The sequence below is a fragment of the Lissotriton helveticus genome, chromosome 12 (assembly GCF_964261635.1).
Source record: "Lissotriton helveticus chromosome 12, aLisHel1.1, whole genome shotgun sequence".
NCBI classification, from domain to species: domain Eukaryota; kingdom Metazoa; phylum Chordata; class Amphibia; order Caudata; family Salamandridae; genus Lissotriton; species Lissotriton helveticus.
This window is the reverse complement of record NC_136073.1, coordinates 295,205,891-295,215,485: the sequence shown is the minus strand read 5'-3', so window position 1 is coordinate 295,215,485 and position 9,595 is coordinate 295,205,891.

Here is a 9,595-nt window from a genome sequence, read left to right as displayed (position 1 = left end):
GGGTGGTTGCACCTGATTGGCTGTTGTGTTCAGTTTCACTTTTGTTTGCTGCACGTTTGTTTGTAATACCGATCGGTATTTACCGATCGGTAGTACCGATCGGTATTTGCCGATCGGTATTACAGATCGGTATTTCCAATGCATTCCTATGGGACTTTTGGCCCATAGGAATGCATTGGAAATACCGATCTGTAATACCGATCGGTATTTACCGATCGGTAGTACCGATCGGTAAATACAGATCACCCGTTACCGATTTTTACCGAATCGGAATATTTTTCCGATTTTTTACCTACATATCATTTTCCGATTTTTAAATACCGAATCTGTAAAAATCGGTAAAATTCGGTATTTAAAAATCGGTAAAATGGATTTACCTACATCTGGCCCCAAGAGGACATAGAGAATGAGGCTAACAGCGAGAGAATGAGGGAAGGGGAGTGTACAAATAAGAGGACAGAAGGAGTAAGAGAAGGAATTAGTACAGTGGAATAAGAAAGTAAGGGAAGAGAAAAGAGTGAAGGAGCAAAGGAAGGAAAGAGAGAGGAAGCAAACTAAAGGAGAAGGTCTGACATAAGGTGAGTATGGGAGTTTAGCTGAGTTATAGGCAGTGAGCGTGACAGAAGAAAAGTGAGAGACTAAGGGGATGGAGAGAATGAGGCTAACAGAAAGAGATTAAGGGAAGGGGAGTGTAGAAGTAAGAAGACAGAGAAAGAAAGAGAAGTAGTAAGTGAAGTGGAGTCAGGAGAATAAAAGAAGGGAAATATATAAAACAAATGAAGTAAAAGAAGAGAGAGGAAATAAAATAAAAGAGAAGGCCTGTTTTTCCCTATGGTGCGCTTCAGGACCTCATTTATGAGTACATGCGTCACTTTTACGCCGCCGGTGCGTCACTTTTTGTGACGCACCAGTGGTGTAAAAATTGCACCTTGTTGAGTCATATTTACAAAGTGACACATCTAGGTAGATGCGTCTCTTTGTAAACCCCTGCGCCACATTATACCTGCACCAGGTATAATATATGCAAAGGGGGTGTATTGACGCAAAGAAGGGTCGTACAAGTGACGCAGTGAAATCTAAGAGATTTCACTGCGTCACTTTCAGGACACCGTTGTGTCAAAATCTTGCACCTGCCTCACAGCAGGCCTAAGACTGACGCAGACTATTTCACATGGGGCTTACCCCATGTGAAAGGATGCATTGCTGGAAATTATTTTTTTACTATAATTTTTTACACTGTTTTTCTCTGTGGTGCGCTTCAGGGCCTCATTTATGAGGCCATGTGTCACTTTTACGCCGCCGTTGCATCACTTTTTGTGACGCACCAATGGTGTAAAAATTGCACCTTGTTGAGTCATATTTACAAAGTGACACATCTAGGTAGATGCGTCACTTTGTAAACCCCTGCGCCACATCATATCTGCGCCATGTATAATGTATGCAAAGGGGGCGTATTGACGCAAGGAGAGGTCGTAGAAGTGACGCAGTGAAATCTATAAGATTTCACTGCGTCACATTTAGGACATCGTTGCGTCTAAATCTTGCGTCTGCCTCACAGCAGGCGTAAAACTGACGCAGGCCCTTTCACATGGGACTTGCCCCATGTGAAAGGATTCATCGCTGGAAATTATTTATGGGTAATAGAGAAAGAGTGAGAAAAGTGGAGTGAATAAATTAGAAGACAGAGGGTTTGAGAGAAGGAGTTATTGAAGTGAAGTAAGAAGAGTAAGAGAAAGCAAAAGAATGAAAGAGCAAAGGATGGGAAGAGAGAGGGAAGGAAGGAGTAAGTAAGTAAGTAATAAGGAAAGGGAAAAGAGTGAAGGAGCAAAAGAAGGGAAGAGACCGGAAGGAAAGTAAAGAAGAAGCTTTGAAAGAAGGTGAGTATAGGAGTATTGTTGAGTTATAGGGAGTGAGTGTGATAGAAGAGGAGTGAGAGACTAAAGGGACGGAGAGAATGAGGCTAACAGAGAGAGAATGAGGGAAGGAAAGTGTAGAACTAACAGGATAGAGAAGTAAGAGGAGTTAGTGAAGTGGATTAAGGAGAGTAGTGGAAGAGAAAAGAGTGAAGGAGCGAAAGAAGGGAAGAGAAAGGAAGGAAAGTAAAGGAGAAGGTTTCAAAGAAGGTGAGTGTGGGAGTATGGCTGATATATAGGGAGTGAGTGTGACAGAAGAGGAGTGAGAGACTAAGGGGATGGAGAGAATGAGGCTAACAGAAAGAGATTGAGGGAAGGGGAGTGTAGAAGTAAGAGGACAGAGGAAGAAAGAGACGGAGTAAGTGAAGTGCAGTAAAGAGAGTAAAGAAAGGGAAAAAATAAAACAAAGAAGTAAGAGAAGAGAGAGGAAAGAACGTAAAAGAGAAGTCCAGAAAGAAGGTGAGAGTAAGAGAAGAGTGTGAAAAAACAGAGTAAATGTGGAGATTCAGAATAAGTGAAGCAAGCGCAATAAGATAACAGAGGTGTGAGAATATCAAAGAAGAGTAGTGAGGTTATGGAAAACAGTATAGAGAAAATAAATATTGTACATTAAACTTACCTTATAAGTAATGTCAACTTAGTTTTATATTTTCATTTAAATGTATATCTGTGAAAGACAAAACAAAATAAGTTACAATATTTATAATGTATATTTTATAATACAAGAGACAAAGTAGGAGATTAACAAGAGTAAAGGAGGGTGAGTGAAGGGCAGGGAGGTTGATGAAAAAGGGAAAATAAAGAGAGGATAAAAGCAAGTGAGCTTGAGACAAAGGAAGTGAAGGAGTGAGAATATAGAGGTAGTGAAGGAAAGAGTGACAGAAAGGAACTGAGTAAGAGAACAAAGAAAGGTAAGGAAGGGAGTGTGGGTCAGTTTTAGGGAGTAAGCATAACGGAAGAGGAGTGAGACAGTGAGAGGATCCAGAGACTGAAGCTAAGAGACAGGCAGTGAGGGAGAGGGAGTGAGGATGTGAGAGGACAGAGGAAGTGAGAAAAGGAGTGAGTGAAGTGTAATAAGATGAGTGAGAGAAGGAGAATTATTGAGGGAACAAAGAAAAGAAACAAGGGGAAGGGGAGTGAAGTAGAGTGACTGACAGCTGGAAAATGGTGGATGGGAGAGAAGTAAAGGGCCGTGAAGGAGTGGTTAATGAGAATAAGTGAGGAAAATGTAATAAGGGAAGGGAGGTGAGGAAGAGTGAAAAAAGGCCAGTGAGGGTGAGTTAAGAGAAGTGATAGAGGGTGGAAATAGATAAGTGAGCATAAGAGAATGGGATAATAATATATATTTAATAATACAAAATACAAAATAATTTCAACAACATGTTAAATGGTTTATTTTTGCTTTTCTCAGAATATATTGAATTTCACTTAAAACAGTGACTTCAACAGTACTCATCATATAACAGCGGGCAAAAAAAACACAATCAAAATGATTGTGTTTAAAAAAAACATTGAATAATTTCTTAAATAATGTAAAATTTTAAAAACCATATCTAAACTCACTTTTGATCCATCCACTTTTCCACGAGGCCAAATAGTATATGGAAAGTCCTTTTCGATGGAAATTAGTCCAGAGTATTCTTAATGTGTCATTTACCCAACTTTCTGAAAGAAAAGCTCCAACATCTTTTGCATTATGAAACAATACTTTTACTTCCACCTCTAGTTTACTTTTTACAAAAGAATTCTATAATACTCACAGCACACACTATATGATAAACATATACTATCTCTATGAGAACTACATGTTTGTTATTACCTTCATCATTCTCATTCAGAACGTAATTTTGAAGAGCAAACTAAGTTATAATAACTGCTGCAATCTTCATAGGCCAATTACCTTCCCTAAAATTTCGGTTGTAAGAACACTAGGTAAGAATTTAGTAAGTCAGAAGGCTAACGTTGTTTGAAAGTCAATTGAGTATCATTACAGACCTTCCAACCTTTTTCACATTTTAAATAACATGTGTAATGTCCTGATGTTGTTGAAGGACCATCATGGTAAATAATTGCTGCAGTTGTAAAGGTTCTTCCTGAAATTGATAATTGAGAAGCCACAACATTTTTAATTAATGTTGTCAATTTAGTTCCATCAGGTCTACATCGTTGGAACATTAAAATAACATACTGTCCATATCTTATTAAAATAAAGTTGATAGCATTTCAGATTTACATTCACTACAGACCATGTTTTGATTTGCTGCTCTAACTAGATTATTAAAAGACACTGATTTGCAGTCTGGTAAAGTCAAATATATAAATTTTTCAGTGTCTACTGTAGTACTACTTGAAAAGGAGCAATTGACACAGTCATGTTGCCATTTATAAGAAAGGCCAAAAAGATTTTCTACATCTACTCCTTCATCTTGCAAAACAACAAGCATATACATTAGAAATTCCTGACAATCTTGCTGAATATTCTGTGAAAATTAATTTAGACCAGAACATATGTCTAAAACGTTTCGAATTTCAGAAACACGTTGTATTTTTGTTCTATCACTGCTACATTTCTCTAATACAGAATTCAATAAACAACAAAGTGTTTGATCACGATTTTCAGCAATCTGTTCTTTTACAGTTTGGAGAAAAAAAAAAACATTAACCACTACATTAGCATAGCAGTTGACACCAGAACTATTTCCAAACTGAAATCCAACAACATCTTTAACTGAATCCATTTCCTTTCTGCTTACAATTACTGTTTCATCTACTTTTTTTTTCTTTTTGCTACAACTTCACTACAATTTTTCTCATTTCTTCTTTTTCGGCCTACCACACGCTTTTCAAATAGAGAATATTGAGGTAAATTTGGAGCATACTCTCTTCTTAACCTATTATATTCCTTTACACAATTTAGATCTGCACTAATCTTTGTCTCATCAAAATCAATCAAGTACAATCCAGATAAAGTTCTGACTCGAGATAAAGCAACATATGCCATGCCCTCCTTGAACACAGAATTTCCAATATTCACCAAAGCACTATCAACACTTAAACCTTGAGATTTATGAATAGTTACTGCATATGGAAAAGAAACAGGAAACTGTTTTCTGCGGACATATAAATCTTTCACTAACAAAAAGCGAGCAGAACAACAAGTGATTTGTTGTACTTCTTCAATACCATCAAATTTAATTTTTATAATTTCAATTCCATCTCTATTTCGGTAATTCACAAAATCCACAACATGACCCATTGCTCCATTTACTAAACCTCTTTCCACATGTAAATTACGTCGTCAAATTATACGACAATTTAAAGATACATACAGAGTCTTTTCCATACCAGCAGTTTTAGATATTGTCTTCTCTAAAGAATCCAATTTTGTTTTCAACTTTTCTGACAAAATAATAGTGGCTCCTTCATGTTCTATTTTATCAACAGCTCCCAGTTTCACAATTTCTTGATTTTCCAACTTTAACATTTTGGTGTTGAAGATTGAACATTCTTGCAGAGTTGGCATCAAGCATATGACAGATTTGTTTTCAGAAATGTTCTTAAAAATATTCTCGGGGACAATATTTTCCTTTGGAAACAAATTGGAAATTAATTGTCCATGTAAAGCTTTTTTGCCATGCTCAGTTAGTTTTCCAATTCTTACATCTTGTAGAATATTTTTATAATCTTCATCCTTTGCCTGTCGCATATTTTGAAGTGAAGTAGTTCTGCATATTTGAAATTTAGCCATATGTTAACATTTTCAATGCTTCCTAGGCACTTCCTGGTATCTTCATGCGTAAGCATTTTAAACACTGGCTGTCCTTTCACTGGAGTTAGTTGCAGTAAATCTCCAAAAAACAATGATGTGTTTGCCTCCAAATAACACATCATAGTCTGTTTTAAGAGTTTCTTGCATTCTTACATGAACAAAAGCAAGCATTGCATTTGATACCATGCTTACTTCATTAATGATAAGAAGTTTCATTTTTTTTACGACTCTTGAAACTTCACAACAAGCTTCTCCAGATAGCTTGTGGTATTGTAATTTGTTATCATGCTCCACTGGCAGCATCAATAAGCAGTGTAAAGTAATCCCTTTAATGTTGTGTGCTGCCAACCCAGTTGGAGCAGTAACAACACAAGATAGCGATGACTCCGTTGTTTTCTGCAAATATGTTGCAATTGCTTTAATCAGGAAACTTTTCCCAGTTCCTGCTTCTCCACTCACATACAGTTGAATAGGTACAAATGATGTACATGATCACTCTTTCTTCTCATGAGATAAACCATGCTCAATTTGTTGTGTGACTTGGTCATATATTTGTCTCTGCTCAACGTTTAGTTCTTTCTCCAAATCTTCTAAGTCAACTCCATCCTCCTGAGCTTGTTCCATGGCTCTTTCAACTTCCTCCATGGCAGCGGCAGCTTCATTTTGTATAATTGGTCCTCCTAGTGGATCCTGACTCAATGAAACAGAACTCTGACTGTCTTGAGAACTGTCTCTAGCAATTTCTGCTGCAATTGTAGCTTCTTGCTGTATTTCCTCGTTCAACATTTGCAGATAATTTGAAAAAATTCTATTGTATCCTTGGTTGCATTGAACGAATCTTCATAAGTAAGAAAAACTCTAAGTAGTTCCTCTTCTCTACACCAAGGCTTAAAGTGTTGTAAAAGAGCTAAGTAATAAAATTCCCTTTTGTCTGGAGAATCACAACTCAATTTTCGATGATTAATCAAATGGCCTTTTCTTTGTTTTACTAAACAGCCTTCACATCCAATTACAGCATATACACCTTTATTGATGTCTTCTGTGATGTTCTTTTTAAAAAGGTAGGTTTGCAGAACTTCATAGAGACAAGTGTTCTCAAGGTGAGTACTTCTATTTGTATCCAACATGTTTGTCTTCAGAATATCTGTACTGTCTGGTTCTTTCTCCGCCAAATACTCTATTTCTTGTACAGATTTAAAAACTCGGTTTCGTGTTGCAGCAAGACCTAGACTCACCCAAATGATGGTTCTAGACTTGGCATATAGACTTGCTGATGACAACCGATCAGAACATTCATATGCTCCAATTTCTCGATGCGACAACATCTTCAGACTGTAACTGTATAATTTCTTGCTTAGACTCTTTTCATGTGAAATTTCCTCCCACATTTCTTTCAGTTCTGTCTTTTCTGATTTTGTGATATAAGATGTCACATATCGAGCCACAGCAATAGAGTTGTCAGCCACATATTGAATATCCATGTTAGCATTCCACATGGATAAAATAACTGGGTTGTAGTCATTTATGAATTTGGATTCCTCATTTCTTCTTAGGTTGTACGTATTTTTGGGTGATTTTCTTGTCACAGTATGTCGCAGAGAAGACATAAAATTGTTGACTCTTCCTTTCGATGTTACTGGACGTGGAAATGCAAAACGACAGTATTTCCCACAACGATGACTTTGAAAGCATAAAAATTGCTGTCTTAAATTGTTTTCTTCTGTATTTTTCGGAACAGCACATGTAGAATACTGCTCAATGAAACTCATCACTTTCTCATCTGAATCTGTTCCAAATTTAGGTGCATCTTTAATCCATAGCAGCATATGTATATGAGGAGCACCTCTTGCTTGATACTCCTTTCTCCAAAAGAAATCCAACACCTCTCCAAGCGGAGGATTTTTTTTGTTTGTAATAAAAGACATCATAGCTTCAAACTTATGATTGAAATACCTGCATACATTACCTGGATCCAAAGAGCACAGTTCTCCAGGAGTCTTGTATTCAATATTTTCAATGTTTTTATTTGCCTCTCGTAGAAATTCAAGTAAGTCTTCCCAAGCATACTCAGCACAGCTCAGAGTGAGGAACCATGTAGGAGTTCCTAGGTTTCTTAGCATACATTTCAATTCCCCATGACGACGGTACTAATACTCGTTAGTACCACGCTGACATAAAATCCCTTGCCGAAACATTTCGTAGATGTGCTCCACTTTTCAGTGTATGGTTTACTGCATAGGAAAGTCAAGACAAGTCACTCTCAAACAGTAGATGGAACAAATATGGAATGCATTGACGAAACCTTAGATCTTCTGCATATAATCTTGAAGTCCGGTATTCAGATGCAGGAATTTGAACAGGTTGGTCGTCATATCGTCCACCTTTACCTGTTGGGAATAACTGTGAAAAACAACGAAATTCCAAACTTTCTTCCCATACACTAATGGGACTTCCTTCGGCTTTTTTCATCTGAAACAAGTCAATAGCATTCCCCATTACTTCTTTGGAATGCAATGGATGAACACTATAATGTTCGTAAATTTCTTCACTTCTAGAGACATCAACTTTTTCTATTTGTCCAGCAGAGACATCAGTGTCGTCTTGTGCAGTTGTTTCCTCATCTCCGACATACACATTTCTATAGTACTGATTATTTTTTAACAAATACAACGTTGCCTTCTTGACTTTCCTAACATCCACTAATTTTTGCCAGATTTTCTTACTTTTTGTCGGAACACCATTAACTAGAATAACCAGAGGTTCCGCTTCTACTTTTTCGACACCGATTGTATCAATCTAGAGCCAAATACACAACTCTTCCTTTTAATCCTCTCTGTAAATCTGAAGGAGGCAATTTCCCTGTCTTAGGCTCCATGCGAACAATAGCCTGAAAAGAATGCACACATTTAATCAGAATAGACTCATAGGTATTTAAATTCATCAATTCAGAAGGAATGCCTACCAACTCCATATTATTATGAACAGCTCTAGCAGGCATTCTGTTTTCATTTAATTTATTATAGCAATAAGTACAAATACGTTGATCAGAGCCCAGATCAAAACAATTTTCTACCAACAAATAAGTTGCAAAATCCTTCCACTCATTATTATTTATCTTTTTGCTTTTTACATATAAATCAACTATTCTAGTCTGATGCTTATAATGATTCCGTCGACAACAAACACAAGAAAAATTAGGCCTTTCACTTGAATTCACTTTAAACATTGTAATTTCATGTTCAAATTTTTCTGTACTTAAAATGTCTATATTCTCTACTACATTACCTTCTATTACTGTATCAATTTCTGCACTAACCTCTTTTTCACCAAAGTAACAAAACTCAATTTCATCAAAAATGTTTTTGACATCTAATTCAGTTCCATGCAAAAGAGCACTGTTTAACTGTTTTAGTTTAAGTGCTGGACTTTTTGCATAGTACAACCTTCTCACTAATTTCCTCACTTTATTATGATGCACTGCTAACATCCTAAAATGGTGAAAAACTCTCTGACATACTTTTCTTGAAAGACAAGCCAGTGAATGCCCTTGCAAACCTGTTTTTTCTCTCACTCTACAAGGATCTAACTCTTGTAAAATTTTCATTTTTTGTTTTACACTTTTCTTAGTATATGTCCGTAAGAAACTGCGAAACAAATCAATTGATTCCTGTCGGACACTACAAATACTACTACAATTCCATGTATATACTGGAGCCTTAGGACATCTCCCTAAAACTTCATCAGCTAACACCTCTTCTGTATTTCTAGGCACAATCTCTTCTTTTTCAACCGGACAACCGTCATTCACCTCATGTGCTCGACCACTGGTGTCAACTGCATGCACCAAATCATTATCTTGAAAGTAACTTCTTCATTAAAAAATGGCTCAGAACTTGAACTATGCCTCCATTCT